Source organism: Dermacentor albipictus, chromosome 9 (assembly GCF_038994185.2).
Source record: "Dermacentor albipictus isolate Rhodes 1998 colony chromosome 9, USDA_Dalb.pri_finalv2, whole genome shotgun sequence".
NCBI lineage: Eukaryota > Metazoa > Arthropoda > Arachnida > Ixodida > Ixodidae > Dermacentor > Dermacentor albipictus.
Window position 1 is genome coordinate 52,229,949 of NC_091829.1, and position 17,364 is coordinate 52,247,312.

The following is a 17,364-nucleotide window of genomic DNA, read 5'->3' on the forward strand; positions in this document are numbered from 1 at the left end:
TGTTATGTGCAACATGGGTCATGTTTAGCCCTTTGCACGATCACTTTGGTTCGATATATTTTGATATTTGCGAAGACGGGAGTACAAAGTATTCGGTAGTGTAAAATCGGAGTAAGTTGAAAATGTATGTAAAGAACGTCTCTACTTATAGCTTGAACCTAAAGATAAGGAGATTCAATTTACAGGTACATTTATCAGTTGCCTCCCCTATACCGATATAATGACAAAGAGGTTGAACTTAGAAGTGGAAAATTGGAGCAAGTAGAAAATATTTGCAAGAGCTTTCGCTGTAACGAGACTAAAAAGCACACGGTGAATTTCTCGGTTGTGTTATATGCATGTGTTTTCGACAGAGACGTTGCACTTCCTTCCGCAAGCAAAACAGATAAAATTGTGATTGGTTCATACACGTACCTCATGACCATCCTGCTGCTGTATTCGCAGTCCACAATGCCCGTCCACTACCTGAAGCCTCGCTCACGCTGCCAGCGGTGAGTTATTGTATAGCTTTTCTACGTTGATGAGTACAAGGACAATTTACCAGAAATCTATATGAAATTAGATAGCAATGGAACCTTACCTAGTTTCGATGGGCCTCCGAAAGAACGCTTCAAGGCCACCAAAGTAAACCTGCAGTCTCATCATAGTAAGGCCAATATTTCAAACACTAACGAAAAAGCGCTTCAGATACGTTGTCCAAAGTGGGAATATCTGATTTTACAGGCGCTGGAATGCTCGCGACACAGATATTCACTGTCTACATTAGAGTAGCGCATCAATAAAAGAGAAAAGTTAGTGCCGCAGTTAAGGATGCTGAAGCACAGGAACCTATGCACAGTACAATAGCACAAGCCCAGAAGTGCCACACAAATAAGATTGTGAGGAGGCTTGCACATATTAGCGCAAGGTGGCGCTCCTCTCCAATTCGACGTGCACGCCTCAGAAAGAGTACTAAATATACAGCGTAAACGTGCATTGCCTATTCATAAGCAAGTTCGCTCTCACCCTGCCACATTCAACAATAGGCTTGCGAAACGGTACGTGTACAGCTTTAGAACTTGACATTTTGCAACTCCTCCTATTATAGGGCAGTATTGATCAAGGCTGACACAGTGTGCTATCGCAGTACTTCTGAACCAGTTAGCGTTTATTTTTCCCCAAGAACATTATGTCAATACCATCGAAGTGTTTAAAACAATTTTCAAAATGTACTTACTGTTACGTACGCAAACTCAGATGCTTTCAGGTCTTATGTGTTATTATTCTCACCTTTATGTACCATTGCCTCTGTTTGTGCACACATCTTAGTAATAGCATGTTGTTTCCTAGTTTAGCCACGCCATAGCGGTGTATGTCGCTGTTGATGTATGTCTCCTTGACTGTTATTTATTGCTTTCACATTTCTTATCGCAGCTTTTGCCTGTGTATTTGCATACTCTTAGCGAACGCGTGTTGTATTGAAGTATGTCCGTGACAATTTCTTGCTCCGTAGTACTTGAGTGTAGACAAGCGCCCGGTACCAGGCGAGGCAGGTTGATGCCTTTACTCCCAGGCTTTCGGACAGGGGCTGTAACAAAATTAAAATGTCCATTGAAAAAAAAAATTGAATCAAACGACTTCGGAGAAAACAATTTTCTTGGCCTCATAAAGAAAAAAAAAACGCTTGTCGTTATTCACGTTAGCAGACAATGCTGATACGCGGAACCTACTAGGATTCTGGAAGAAATGTTTAGCGCACCTATGATAGCACTCAGCAAAACAAAAAAAAAACTAATAGAAACATCAAACAGTTTACCTAGAGACCTTATTCATTGATTCATTGCAGGATTCATTGATAGAGAGCGATGCCGTGTACGTTTACAGCGATCACGTACAATCTTCATGTTGTTCCACTTGTTTATTCATGTAAGTGGAGCATATTTGCAAACATGTTCCAGGTATTTATTGAAATCTATGTACATCAAGTGTCCTTGGGTGTCCGAGTGTTCCATCGGAGGAGCTCCTAATTTTGATTACTTCTCCTAAAATATTACTCGTGTGCATCAAAGTGTGTAGAGTGCAGGAAGACCATAAGCCGGAGTGAGCTTGGTTTTGATGAAAGATATCACATCCAAGTTTGGTACCAATTATTTCAAGTAGAAGGCTAAACAGAATAGCGTTAACATGTTTTAATTATGACTAATTATTATAGCGTGGACAGTTCAAATGATTGCCTGATTCCCATCTCTTGATTACCGTTGTGTTATTAAGTTTAATCGCGTTATGATAGAAACTATTCCTGACTGTTCTTATTTTATTAAGTAATTTTTGTTTGCAATTTCTCACGACGATACTGGGAACGAACAAACCACCAATCGAGGACATTCAGCTTCGTCGTGATGTTATCCGTTTCTGTTTTACTCAACTCAATGGTTAGCAACATTGAGCAAATTGTCATTGGCCTTAATTGCGCTTTCCATTATCAATGTCATGTGAAAGACCAGGCTAAACTTAAATATCTTGTACCGCGCGTCACTCTGGTTTTTAAAGCGCCACGCATGACACATCGCGTGGTGATGCAAAAAAAAAAAAAGGTAACCATACTCTAATGGACTTCAGCTGCAGTGAAAGGCGCCAACTAACGCGAAAAACAGAAATTCGGTTCAGCCAGACAGGAACGCCGTTCTTGCTCTTGCTATCATGCTGTAACTTATCACCCAAGTTGACTACGAAACATTGCGAAAGCATCGCCTTTGTGTCCCTCCTACTTACGTAGTCTGCCGACCTTCGCCTTCTGCATGAAGCTAATTGCCGGTGTCCTTCCAGTTCCCCAGGGATGCGCAAGACACAGACGTACCGTGTTCATTAGGGAAAACTACATTAGGCACGGTCTAATGTGATTCAGCGATTCTTAGTTTTTCCCGCTTCTCTCTCTCGCTCTCTCTCCAATAAATATTTCCACTGTTTACTTTGTCTGGCTCTAAACATTGGGCTGCATCGCCTTCTTCTTCTTTCCCAACTGGTACCGATGTTTAGATCTCAGAATGCCTCTGAGTGTAATGGTGACTTATTTTCTGCACGGATAACTGTTTGCCACTGCTCAATATGAAAGGTAGTCGCAAGAAACACAGGCAAGAATCAAGTAATATAGAAGAATGTGCGACAAACATTGCCACCATCGTACTCGGTTACAAAAAGTTCTTCAAGGCGACAGAAAATACGACAAGTTATGACGACGATCACTTTTTAAATTGAAATATAAATGTCTCCAAAAGCTGTAAATATGGGAGCTGGAAGGACGAAGTACAATTTGTGTAAGCTAAAAAATAAAGTACTATAGAACAAACTCATGAAAGAAAACAAGCAAGAAGAAAACATCCTTTGCGCGATATGCTCGACATAAAGCAAATCAAATTTTACCACATTATGCGTCTACGTTGTGCGGATAATTATTGTGACATCTCAATATGATCAGATATGACTGCGCTTATAATTGTATGATCGAGCTCTGACAAAGATGCACGCCACTCCTCCATCTTGCCATAAGGGGTAAAGACCGACAGGACATTGTTTTCATTTCCTCGAAACAGCGCCGCGTGATTTAGTTGTGTCTGAAGATCTCTTTTTGTTCCATGACTGCTTATTGAGCTAGTATCCTGCGATTTGATGTTTTAATAATGGGTTTCCTCTAGAACTGTCGTAATTCTTGAGGAACATTATTTTTGGGAAAGAAACCATGTCAATATGCATTGCCTTAATGCTTTTGTATTCGCAGAGACCTTGTAGCAGCTTGGAGTTTTATTTTAAATATATATACAAGGCACTGGCACGGCGTACTAACAAATAGTGTTTTAGCGGACTCGTAAACCAGAAAAAACACGAAGAAAATGATTAGTTACTTCGGGACACCTTTTATTCAGTGATGAAAAAAAATGCTTGTGGTGGAAAGCGCAATCTTCATTTAGTACGCCTGCTGGTAATTCGGAAATAATTTGTGTTTCTTAGGCTATACGATTCCACATCCTTCAGTAAGGTCTTTGACGTCTCTTTAAGTTCCGTAGTTTTGCATACATGCTTCTTGTTTTCAGTGCAATACTTTAAACCACTTATATTGCAGAGGAGGAGGAGGAAAGAACTTTATTGTGTGCCCTGCGAGTTGGTGGGGAGGGCCAAAGGGCCCGCCTAGGTGACGGCCAGGAGTTCTTGGGTCCTGGCGGCATCCTCGGCCCGCTGGACGGCCCATAATTGATCTTCGAGGGCGGGGCTGAGCAGCGCGGCTTCCCAGCGCGTGCGAAGGCTGCTGCTAGAGACCGCGTTTTCTTTATTGCTATTTAGCCCTCGGCATTCCCATAATATATGCTCCAGAGTGGCTCTGGACTCACATGTTCTGCATTTGTCCGTAGGATATACATCCGGATATATGATGTGCGAGAGCGCAGGATTCGGGTACGTCCTAGTTTGTAACTGCCGCCATGCGACAGACTGCTTTTTTGTCAATTTTGCGTGAGGTCGCGGGAATATGCACCTCTGTAACCTATAATGTTTCGTAATGTCATTATATGTTGTCATTCTGTCCTCCCACTCCCACTCATTTACCGCACCGTCACGTCCGGAGGGTGTCGGGGCGTCACTTGCGACTGCGGCTCGGTCCGTAAGCCCTCGAGCCGCGTCATGTGCCGCCTCGTTGTTGCCGTCCTCCGCGAGGGTGTGAGCGGGTGTCCAGGGTGCCTCCGGGGAGATTCGGCCGTTGGCAAAGTTTCGTATTGCCGTCTGAGAGTCGCTGACTATCACGGTTGCGTTAGTCTGAGCTGCTGCGAGCGCTATGGCTACTTCTTCAGCTATCTCGTTACTTGCGGTGCGTATCGTCGCGCATGTCTTGCACCGTTTATCCCTATCGATTACGGCTTCCGTAAATCCCCGTCTGCGACTGTATCGAGCCGCGTCTACAAACACTGCGTCCTTGTCGCTGCCGAATTTCTTCTGTATTTGCATCGCTCTGTTCTTTCTTCTGTCCTCATTGGGTTCTGGGTGCATGTTCTTTGGTAAGGGAGGTATTACTCTCTAGGTATTTGGTAGGAGGTATTAATCTCTCTAGGATGTGTCTGCCTGCTCTAGTCTTAGAGAGGCGTTCATATTGTGCCGTACATTGCGCTTCAATGAGCTCGTCTATAGTGTTGTGTAGGCCTAATTGCAGCAACTTGTCCGTGCTGGTGCTGATCGGTAGTCCTATGGCTAGTTTGTATATTTTCCGAATGAGGCATTCTAGTTTGATCTTTTCCGCGACCTGCCATTTTAAGTACGGCGCTACGTACACTATTCTACTTATTACGAAGGCCTGTATTAACCTGATCGTGTTTTCCTCTTTCATCCCGCTATGTTTATTTGTTATCCTTCTGATTAGCCTCATGATTTGCGCTACAGTTCCCTCCAGTCTTCTGAGGGTTTCTCCGTTGTTGCCCTTCGCTTCAATGAGGAGCCCCAATACCCTGATCCTATCGACCTTGGGTATGGGTTTCCCATCGGCCATCTTTAACTGTATCTCCTCTCTATGAGTGAGCTCTTCCCTGTAGTTGCCTGGTTTGCGACCTCTGCGAGTCGGTCTGTACAGTAACAGCTCCGATTTCTCTGCCGAGCATGTTAGCCCTGTCCCCTCTAGATATTTTTCGATTGTTTCGACCGCTGTTTGAAGCGTTTGTTCTATCTGCCCGTCACTTCCGTTTCTCACCCATAGGGTAATATCGTCTGCGTATAAGGTATGATTTAGACCCTCGATTTCTTGTAGCTTGGCTGGCAGCCCGATAAGCGCCAGATTGAATAGCATCGGTGATAAGACCGAGCCCTGTGGCGTACCTGCGCCGCCTATCTCGATATCCTCCGAAACTAGGTCCGCTATCGTGATCTTTGCCTTTCTGCCCGTTAGAAAATTGCGTACATAATCGTACGTGCGTTTTCCCAGTCCTAGTTCGCCTACTCTATCCAGTATCGTTGCATGTGTTACGTTATCGAAGGCCTTTTTTAGGTCCAACCCGAGAATTGCCTTTGTCGATCTGCCCGAATCGTCTATGATCTGATGTTTTAGTTGTAACAGAGCGTCCTGCGCTGAGAGGTTTCTCCTGAATCCTATCATCGTGGGCGGGAGCGCATCGCAGTCTTCGAGGTAGGTGGTTATCCTCGCTAGGACCACGTGCTCCATGAGTTTCCCCACGCAAGAAGTGATAGATATGGGTCTCAAGTTCTCAATTTGCAGTCGCTTGCCCGGTTTAGGTATTAACACGATTTCTGCCGTCTTCCATTGCTGCGGAATCTGCCCTGCCTCCCAGCATTCGTTAATATATTCGGTTAACTTAGCTATAGACTCATCGTCCAAGTTCCTTAGCGTTTTATTCGTTACACCGTCTAGTCCGGGTGCCGACTTGGTATTGAGTTTCTGCAGGGCTGCCCTGACCTCTGACTCGCCGATTTTGCTGTCTAATTCGTCATTTACCTGCCCTGTGTAGTCAGGGTGTACGACGGGCAGCACTTGCGAGATGTATCTTTTCTCGATTTCCTTGAGGAAGTCCTGCTCTGTCCCTCGGTACGTTTGTATTAGCCGATTTATATTTTGTCTATGTGCCGACTTTGTCCCGTCCGGGTCTAACAAATATCGAAGGGTGTTCCACGTTTTTGCCATTCCTATCTGACTGTCCATGTTGTTGCATTTTTCCTCCCACTGTTGTTTGCATAGCTGCTGGGCGTACTTTTCTAGGTCCCTGTTCAATTTGGCTATCTTTCTACGAAGCGTCCGGTTGTGTTTTTGTTTTTTCCATCTCCGTTGCAACCCTGCCTTAGCTTCCCACATGTGTAGAAGCTTACTGTCTACGTTCTCTAGATGCGCCTCCGGCGGGACCATTTTCGTAGCTGCCGCCACATCTCCCTTTAGTTTTTCGGTCCATTCCTCAATACCTTGTGTCGTGTCGTCGGCCTCCTCCCTTATTTTCCTGAATTTGTCCCAGTCGACAATCTTAAGTGGTCTACCCTTTGTCTTGCGCGGTCCTGCCCTTACCGTTATTTCTAGTATATTGTGATCGCTCCCAAAGTCGTGTTGCGTATTTGTCCATTGCGCGTCCCGTATGTTCTTGGTGAATGTTAGATCTGGCGTAGTATCCGCGCAAACGCTGGTACCTATTCTCGTGGGAACAGATGGGTCGGTTACGAGGGTCAGACCTTCCTGCTGCGCGTCTAGCCATAGGTTCCTGCCTTTTTGAGTTTCGATTTTGTAACCCCACGCCGCGTGTTGGGCGTTAAAATCGCCTCCGATCACTACCGCTCGGTTGTCCGCTATGGCTAGGGTTTTTTTAAAGAGCGATCGAAATTTATGGTGTCTGCACTTTGGACTGCTAAGAAGAAGAAAAAGAAATCAATCCTTTGATTCCCTAGTATCTCGTGTTCTGTGTGCATTTTCATGTGCCATGTCCTGCAGTGAGCAGCCAACGGCACACTTAATCTGGTTATGCTCTCTGCCTTTCCCCTATTGTTTTCCTTCCTGCCTTCCTTGTAGGGTACTCTAGAAGAAATGCGTAAGCCGGGTACTCATAGAACTTAAGATGCACTAATGCTCCCAATATAGGCGGTGCGATGCCTGAAGCTACAAATATTTTGTCTGCTGTCGATAACAATACCACCTTCTCCCCCTCATCTACCTTGTCGCGTGGAAGAAACTGCATAAAGTACGGAATGGCGATCGTAAGCAGCACTAATAATAGAAAGGCCTCATGTTGTGAGGATTTTCTCCGCGGTTTGAGCACTGTTAATTAGTGGTGCTGCCCTTAACTTGGCAGCAGTCGCAATACAAATTTTAATGGAAATGAAACTTCCACTATTTAAAACGGTGCTGCTGTGGTTCCAACTTTTCTAGCGTTTAAAGATGTACGTAACCGAACGCACTTTGACCCCCCCCCCCCCGCCAACCTGTTATTATGCTGCACTCGAAGTTCATGTAAGAACCAACAAAACGAGAAGGCTTTAGCAAGAACGAAAGATAAAACGCGTGGAAGGAACGATGCATTCCCATGCACGTGCGGTAAGAAGAAAATAATTCCTTAGTTCGTCCACTACGTAATGAGAGCGCCCTTGCCTCATTAACATTGCTTCTTATTTGGCAACAGTTTCACATGAGGCGAACATCCAACTTGGGTCTGCGACTGGAATACGGAAAAAAACTCTGCCGACTCACGAGGTGATCTGTCACATCAGAGGTAGTTCGTCTACACAATACTCCCTTCTTTCTGCCTGTCATACGCACTGTGCAGAGAGAGAAAAACAAGGATAGGAAAGGCACGGAGGTCAAACAGAAGAGCATCCCGTTTGCTACCCTACATTGGGGAGTGGGGGAACTGGGAATAGAAAGAGGAAGAAGGGAGAGAGTAAGCACTGAGTACGTGTGGGTGGGACACTATACACAACGGCGCTATAAAACGGTCTCTTAAGCCGGTGCACTTCACGTACTGCACTAGTGCTCGAATCTCTTTTCGTACCCGTGACGGGTGTGGCCACGGTCCGAGCATCTTTGACTCGGTGAACGGTCTTGAGTCCAATCGGTGTAAAGTTGCCCGCAGAGAGAGGCGTTGCACATAGTAGTGAGGGCAGGTACACAGGTGCTAGAAAGACGAGAGCCGGGTGCGCACTCTACAGCATGCACACAAACCAACCAGGCTCCTGTTGCGTGTGCTTTTCATTGTAATTACACTGCGTATCATGAAGGTAGACTAGTTGGCTCTGAAATGACTTTAAAAACTAGAGCAGGTCATTTATGCAGCATCATCTCAAGGAGTACTTGAATAAAGCGAAGAGTTCCGAAATTTCTCAAGCCCTGCCATGTATGCCTGCTTAAATCTAAACAAAACTTGACGAAGTATTTTTAATAATTAATGTCACAGATACATCGTGTGCAAAAACGTTCAGGGTTGACACGTGAACAAATCTTGTGTCCACGCGGACTAAATTTATTTCTGGCTGATTTGGACGAATAAATGCTTAAATCGCTTGTGACTAGAATGTACTGTTTTGGGTTACTGATCTCAGGTATAAAGGCAGCTCTTGCTCAGCCATTATTAGCTCAAGGGATTTAGGAAGTTCACTATAACAACGTGCGCAACAAACTTTTGGTTTTCGAAAGTGAAATGTACAACACACTCTTACAGGCATCTATGACGAAGCTTTTTATCCCTCTTGTGTTCCTATCAGCAGAAGGGAAAAAATGTATTTGCAAGGACCAAATACATTTTTTGTTAGGCAAAGGCATTTTTTTGTTATTGTTACAGCCAAAACAATGTGGCATTGTAAAATTGAAGCAGCAGCGATAAAAGAAAACGCCTGAATTCAGTACGGGTTTCTATCACGCCACTTCTTTTATCACCGCTTCTTGTTATCACCATTTCTCTTCGGCAATTATTTCAAGATTGTTTTCTTTGTATGGGACGAAAGAGGTCATTAAACCATACGAGTGATAGAAGGCATCACTCGGCTCAGCTAAACATACGAAAAAAATGTCTGCGTCACACCGTATGCTTTTCCTTCGGTCAAACACATTCAACACAGTAGGGTGGCCAACTGTTTTTTGGTGGTACCATCGCAAACCACCAAAATATCAAAACAACGAAGAAGCATGTTGCGTCTACAAAAATTAAGAAACAGTACTGAGATTACCTGAAAGTCAACGCTAAATCTCCACTTCCGTCTTTCTTGTTTGTCGGTGATTGACACCACATTCTGATGGCGCGTTATCGTTTCAGATAATTAAGGTCGCGCCCTGAACAAACAAAGATAAGGGCACTGGTGAAAAAAAGAAAAAAAACTGGAGAGCTTTGGAGAAAAAGCTGTACAAAAGCCTAGCTATTAGCGGCTATGCTTTTCACGTAAGCACTGAAAACAATAAAGAACATGCCTTTTGCGTTATGAAAATATTGAGCAAAAATTTCCCTAGAGGGACAATTTCAGTCGAAAAGGTATTTTACTTCCTTCGCTTCGATTTGTGTTTCTTTTCTGATGGTCTTCCTTTTTACCTATATAACAGTTACCGATTTCACAGTCTCGCCAATGACAGTTCATAACAAATGAGAGAGAAGCATAAATAATTAACCCTAAATATCGATGCAATGACGGCGACGTAATGTACTGATCCGCCAAAAAAAATTCACATGGGACCGCAAATAATTTATAAAATGATACTAGAAGTTAAGGAATTAAGGAATATAATATACGGGGTGATCATTTTAAGCTTTATGGAATTGCGAAATATCCCCTGCTGCAGCTAACGTATTTCTAGCCCTTCACCTGGATTATTCAGAGAGGCAGACGTCATTTGCATAAGAATTTGAAACACCTATTCAACTAATTAACAAGAATTTTTATTTATCATGTGAAGTATTTACATTGCGGCCCATTTCGCAATTTGCGATTTGTAGCCGGTGAGTTTGCAAGGCATAGTCATTTGGAATAAATTTACAGGATCTCGCCAGTTTGGCGATATGCGCCACCAAACTCTCGGAAAAGTGCACTGTTCCACTTACTTTAACAAAACGCTATTTTATGCATTAAAGCGCGAAACTAAGTGGAACGTCCGTGTATTTCGTCCCACACTTTCTGCAATATATCGAAATTGGTGTCATCCTGGAAATTCATTTTAAGTGGATACGTCCTGCAAGCTCGCGGCTACAATTCGTAAATTGCAGTGATGGTCGTAAAGTAATTAGGAAGCAAGTTAGTAAACTTTAGCTAAGTAGGTGAATATGAGTTTCAATTTCTCGTGCTAATGATGTCCATCTCTCAAGGACACGAATTGAAGGACATGAATTATGCTATCTGCCAGAGGCAACTATTTATTAAATCGAAAATATTTAAAATGATCACCCTGCATACAGTGAACCGCTAGAGCCATTTGAAGCAAGCTGCGATAAATGTCACTGCCGATGGTGGTAGCATAAATTTTTTCTGATGTGGACAACAGCCACACAAGTTACTTGAAGAAACGTTGACATAAATGCCCAATTTGAACGTTAATTTTGCTAATTTCAATGGAATATGCACGCGCCTTTTTACAGAATAGAAATACTTCAAACCGATAGAGTTGAAAACTTCATCTCGCAATTTTTCTCGTTATTGTGAAATAATTCGGCTGTGTTGGATTACTAAACGAGAACGTTTTAGCTTCAGTAACTGCAGCAAATATAGGGCATTTAAAAACGGTAACATTGGTTCAAATTCATTCAGCGGTGTTTCGATATCAGCACCTTGATTTTTCACTAGTATTTCACTGTACATCTGTGTGCTCACCCTTACCATCATGTTTATCTTCAACGACAAAGCTTGCTGCATGCAGAACAGAACCTGCGGCCATGACCTCGAAAGCTATGCTTTGTGAAAGCAGAATCCTATTTGCTGAAACCAACACAATTGTTATGCGCTTTATGACAGCTGCAAATGAATGCTCTAACGAAATGGTTTGTTGTACTAACTACTGTCATTCATTCATTCATTACAATGTTTAAACTCCTTTTGGGCAACGAGAAACGTCGTAGTCCAGGACTACGGATTCATATTCATCCCTTACTTTCTTTACCGTGTGCCTAAATGTAAGCGTAAAAGCGTTCTTGCATTTCACCCCCATCAAAATGCGGCTGGCACTGCAAAGAACAAAGCAGAGGGCCATATAGCGACAGATCTACCGCAACGCATCGCAAATTTCTTTATCAATATGGGCTTTTTTTGTATTTTATTAAAACGAAGGCTCACACAAAGTAATAAATTAAACTGTCACGACATAAGGCGATTGCTTGAACATTGAATACCTGTTTCTTAGATCAATTTCAAGTATCATTACCTCAGCCAAGTTCAACAGTAACTCAAAATTGGTTGGGCATGCACACGATTACTCTCTTGCGGGTCGACCATCGCGTCGACTCCGTCGACGGCGAGCTACTCATCATCACAAAACAAATTTACTTTTTTCAAAAGAACGTTTGCTTCTCTGGCCCGGCTTGTACAAACATTATTTTGAATGTCTGTACCTTCGTCATGATCGCGGCTCGTATTCCGTACTTACGGAAACAGTAGTGCACTTTCATCGGATGGCTGGGCGTGCTTGCTCGTGCCTGCCTAAATGGCTGAAGTGCACGGCAAGCACTCAAACAACTCTCTCCCTCAGAGCTACTAGACTAGTGACGCGGCTTCAAAGTTCGCTTGAGAGCTTCGCAAAAGTTTGGCCACTTTTTGTTCTCTCTTTTTCTTTCGTTTGCGAAGAGATTCCGTGGCCCTGGTGTTTTTGAGAGAAGCACAGGTTGTCGGGTGGGAGAAAGCTGACGCGGAGAAGTGCGTGGCATGCTTTATGTTAAGTGTTTAATGCAGTCACGTAAAGTATAGTCTAAGAATACGTAGCGTTTAAATGCAGAGCGCTTAAAAATGCAGATAGCTTGACAAGAAAAAAAAAGAAAGAAACCCTTTTAAGATCGCTTTTTTTCATATCCTCTTTTCCTAAAACATGTCTTGCTTTCCTTGTCATATACAATCTATAGGTGATGTCATGCCAGTTTCAATGTACAGGCAAGAAAATGTGTCGTAAAGTGGTCGGTTAATGTTAACAAATACAAATTCAGTAACATCTGAATATTCACTGTAGTTTCGCATACAAATGATGTTCGCCTGCTCTACCAGTCTAGCTCACTCGTACTAATTTTGCTATCTGCCGCAGGCGTTTTTTCAAAATTCTAAGATAATATTGAAAAAAAAAAAACAAATCGCCTGTATTTATTTACCCACTACTCATGACGCAGTTGCTTTTCTAAACGCGGGTTAGGCACATTTTTGTAGCAAAATACGCACTAGTTCCTGCGCAGTGCCAGCGTCGGAGAAATGAAGTGCTTGTTTATTAACACAGAATGCGAGAGAAAATAGATCATAACGTAACTTTTGACACCACAAGTGTGTACTGTTCAATAAAATGCAACGTGTAAAAGCCATTGGAGCAGGTGTAGACAACTTTTTTTTTTTCAGTAGTTATCTTTCCGACTTTCATAGTGAAATCACTTTCGTATGATTACAGAAAACGGACGCCTGTCGAAGCTCAACAGGAACTGCCACCTCACCTGCTTCGATAATGCAGAGCAAAGCTTTTCTCTTTAACAGAGTCCTTTCACAAGCCTCCGTAATTTCATACATGTAGCTCCATCTAGGCTCTAAAAGCACCTCTGCATAAAGCCTTTGCAAATAGGACTACGCGGCAATCACGTTGACGAGAAAACGAAAAGTGCGCCAGCTTCACCGTTGCATTTTTACAAGTAGAAATGAGGACACGCGGCGACCAGCGAACGAAAGAGAGAAGAATTATCAAGAAAGAAATCAAGCGTAATCTTTGGAATCGGGGAAAGATTAGCCGTGCAAGATGAAGGTTGAAATGCAGTGGCCGCCTCTTCGGTTTTCCAGCGAAGAGGGGTGAAGGTGACTCGCAGACAGACATGGAGTGAAACTGAACGCGCGCATTGTTGGACGAGTGAAGAAGCCCCAAAGATCGACTTGGACTACCACTACGTAAGGACTAATAGCGAAAGATCATGGGATACCGCTTTAATCTTCCCGCTTCTCGCTAAGCCCTGCTCGCCAGTCCATTTTCACGTCCACAGTCGTATGTTTCATCCGAAGTTCGGTGAAAGACAAGCGCCTTGTTTCATCACCAAGTTGGGAAAATTGCACCTGCGAAGAGGGGGAAACAATAACAGAACCACAGAAACACAGTCAGGCAAAACCCTTCACTTGTACTTAAGGTTTCTCCATTTAGCCGCCGAGTCAAAACAGCGGTTTTCTTCAAATTATGTCGGCAGTCGTCTATTCGTGGTCATCATTTTTTTTGCTGATGTATTCGTCACAAAAGTGTGAACTTCTATAGAGACGGTAAAATGCAGAGGACGCCTCACTGGCATAATGAATTCACCAATAAATAACTTCGGGGTAAACAACGTCCGTCGCGACCGAGAAGTTCGAAGTTACGGGAACCTGCTGTCCACTGTACAGGCATAGCGCAGTTCTTAATTAAATTCTTCCACATGAAGAAACGCTGTCACCCAAATGGCAGCTGAAGGCAGTTAACACCCGTCGCGCCGGTTTTAATCTCAGAGATCAGTAACGGCGTCGGGCTAGCTGAATCGAGGTCGTAGCTTCACCCGCAAGCTCGAAGGCCGTTTGCACATGTAGCGCGGCTGAGCGTGAAAGCAGGCAAGGCCGCGCCGTGTCCGGGTATGTGTGTATTGACGCGCGCGCCAAATTGGAAAATGGGAAACAACCAGCCGCTTTTCGGACTGCACAATTTATGTCGTGACGTGTTAGAGTTTGAGTGAGAAAAAGAGAGGGACTGCTCTTGCATTGTTTTCTATATATATATAATTTCCTTCAATTTCCTTGTTGTCACTGTTTGTTGGCTTCTTATGATATCCCTATAAATATGACATGATGTTACTGCACAGGCTGCGCCTACAGATTGTGACTCGGGTAGTGATTACGGGTACGCTTGCTCTAAGGGGGGGTGCGATAGTGAAAGAAATATTCCAATTGATGGCTTATTGATTGCACTCCACTTGCTGCACATAAAGTGAAGGCAGTCCAACATTCCGTGAGTACCTGTGACTCTTCAAGCGAAATTTTAAAGCTTTTCCTGCAAACATGGTTTCGCAGACCGAAATAATGTAATACATTTAAAAGCAAACTGATTATTGTCTATGCGGCCCCTGGGACACTGCGACACAGCGACGCTATACTTGCAGCTGTATTATATGCAGCAAGTATTGTAGTTTCTTCTGGCATCGGTTGTAGTAAACCGTCACATAGGCGCGTGGGCAGCTTTGCGTCAAGAAAACTTTCCTTGACATTCACCCCAGTCCACCTCGTACCAATTTGTGAAGATGTCACTCCCTGGTGGTGAGCGATTGGTGAGAGGTGGCTTCTTCCTTCTTTTTGATTTGACGACTGATTTGACTCGGAACTGGTTGATTGACCAGCCAAACATTGAAGCGTCAGACAATCACTGCTTTCCGCGTACATTGTTGCGTTTTTTCACGCGTGAGATGATTTTCACCACGCGGAGTTCTGAAAGCCGCCTCAGCTGTGAGCTATGCTCTTCCCTTCGTGTTCATGAGAGCAGTGCCATAGCCACTAAGCTACTGTGACAAGTTGTGAAGGTGAGTTCTGAACTTAACACGGCTAAATTGTAAGAGAAACAAAATAGATTTAGATACAAATGGAAATAATATTTACATAGAATACTTAGTTACGAAAAGAACTGGAGTGGAAAAGAAGCAACAAGCCCGTTCACATGCAAGTGCACAGTGGAGATCTTCTGTCTCATTTTTCTTGCCCTTCGTATGCAAGTCAAAGGTCTCTGAGCAATGTGTCGCACCAAATTATTTATGGACAAGTACCTCGCCAAGGGCAGGTAAAAACGTAACAGGACAGCAGGCAAAGACAACACCGAATACATATTAGTACGTGACATTGGAATTACTTAAAGCGTAGCCTCCCTTATTCAGATGCCTGTAGGTTTGTGTAAACTAGTATAAACTTATATTACGATACAGCGGGAAGCGAGACTGAGAGCGAATAAAAGGGACGTACAATATTCACCATGTGTACAACTTATGCGATCGTACCCAGTAGTGACACGTGCTCTATTATGAAACTAAGAAAAAAAGTACATAAAATTGAGCGGTTTTACCTGCGAAAAACAAAATCTTATTGTGCGGCACGCCGTAGTGGGCCACTACGGATTGTATTTTCACCGCCTGCGATTCTTCAACGTGCACCAAAATCTAATTAAACATTCATTGCATCGAAACCAGAAACAATGAGGACCTAAATACAGTCCCAAGCATACATTATGGAGTATATTAGTGCAGAAGCACGTCAAAACGTGGTTCCATGGTCTGTGTTCGTAGTAGGCAGCGCGAACATGCCTAAGATGCCTGCGGAATCCAGCTCCGAAAATGACTTGGGAGATGTCGCGAGTGAGGAAAGAAACCATGGAGGCAGAACTGTTGCGTTAGCATCGGATAATGTGCGTAAAGAGCGGGTAATGAAATGCTTTACAACCAACAGTGTTACACATGATACCGTTTTCTTTTATTCTATGCAACGAGTGATCCTCATGTAATCTTTCTTTACCCTCCACATAGGTAAACATTTTTGTAATGCAATCTTTTTCTGCTAATCTACTGGATCGTTCACAAGCTATAGCGAAATGCCAACTCCAATTGAGGCGGATTCACTGTGTAAGACGTACACACAGCGATGTCAAAAGAATTATGGCGATCTACGATGGTACTTCAGAGAAGAATGGTGATGACAGGCGTACGCACAGGAAAGTATACACGTACCAAGCAAGATTTAGGAATTCTTTGCCTATTGTGTCGCACTGGGACATACCGATCCTGGGTGATTGGCGAAGAACTAGTACATTCTCAGCGGCACATGCCGAATGGCTGAAAAGAACTCCAAGTCGAAGAATTTGTGAAATATAACTAACAATTCTAATAACAAAATAGTTTGCTTCAAAGATATCTGCTAGCCGACATAACAAGCATCTTTTCCATTTGTAGAAAGCTATATAATAATATAATTACTTTAATTATTATCCGCATGCTTGGGCAGCACACAAGAGCAGTATTAGCAGCTTCTGTGGTAGTTTTATATAACCTTCGCTTATGTATGCACAAAAATATTCTCCGAGATAGGGAGTGACGCCACGGTGCATAGCCCTCCACATACGGCATCCACGTGAAAAACGAGCAAGTAGGCAAATAAAGCTTCACTTAAAGAAAGAAAGTAACACCAATTCAAAACCAACAAGACATAGCCTCTGGCAGCTCTTGCAATTTTCCTCTACGAAATCGGGCTCCGTATACCTGTCCCATCGGAACCAACCTCGCTTTCTAGACTATCGGCCCGAAAGTATAGGTCGCTCGTACTCCGCAACTACTAAATATCGCCCCAACGACATAAGCATACTACATGGAATGCAGAATGGATGTATCTTCACAATCATTGTACGTAATTTTGGACTACCAGCTTATCCCACGTGCGCCTCTTTAACGCAGTTGCTGCGTCCATCCGCGTTCCTCACGAAGTCAAGTACCGCGCATTCCCACCTAATGCCTTTCAACACAAGATCGTCACATGTGCGGCGCCTTCACGAGAATATTCTCCGGAGCATATCTCCTCCGCCAGCTCAGCGGGGGTGCCGGCGCCAGCGCCTAAGGCGACAGACATATATGTATATGTTTATAATAAGAAAATCGTGAGATGCGCACTCATCCGAGCTTTATGAGGCAGAGCTTGATTCTTTCATGCCTCTAAGGCCTCTAATCTCCA

The 17,364-nt window shown here is 43.6% G+C and overlaps 1 long non-coding RNA gene across 1 annotated transcript in view; it reads right to left on the reverse strand.

The window, feature by feature from the left end:
• Positions 1-1,152: 1,152 nt before the first annotated feature.
• Positions 1,153-17,364, reverse strand: part of LOC135911910 (uncharacterized) — a 65,154-nt gene continuing 48,942 nt past the window's right edge. Inside the window, exon 3 of the long non-coding RNA XR_010567493.2 lies at positions 1,153-1,567. This is a non-coding gene — a long non-coding RNA (uncharacterized lncRNA). The remainder of the gene's footprint in view (positions 1,568-17,364) is intronic.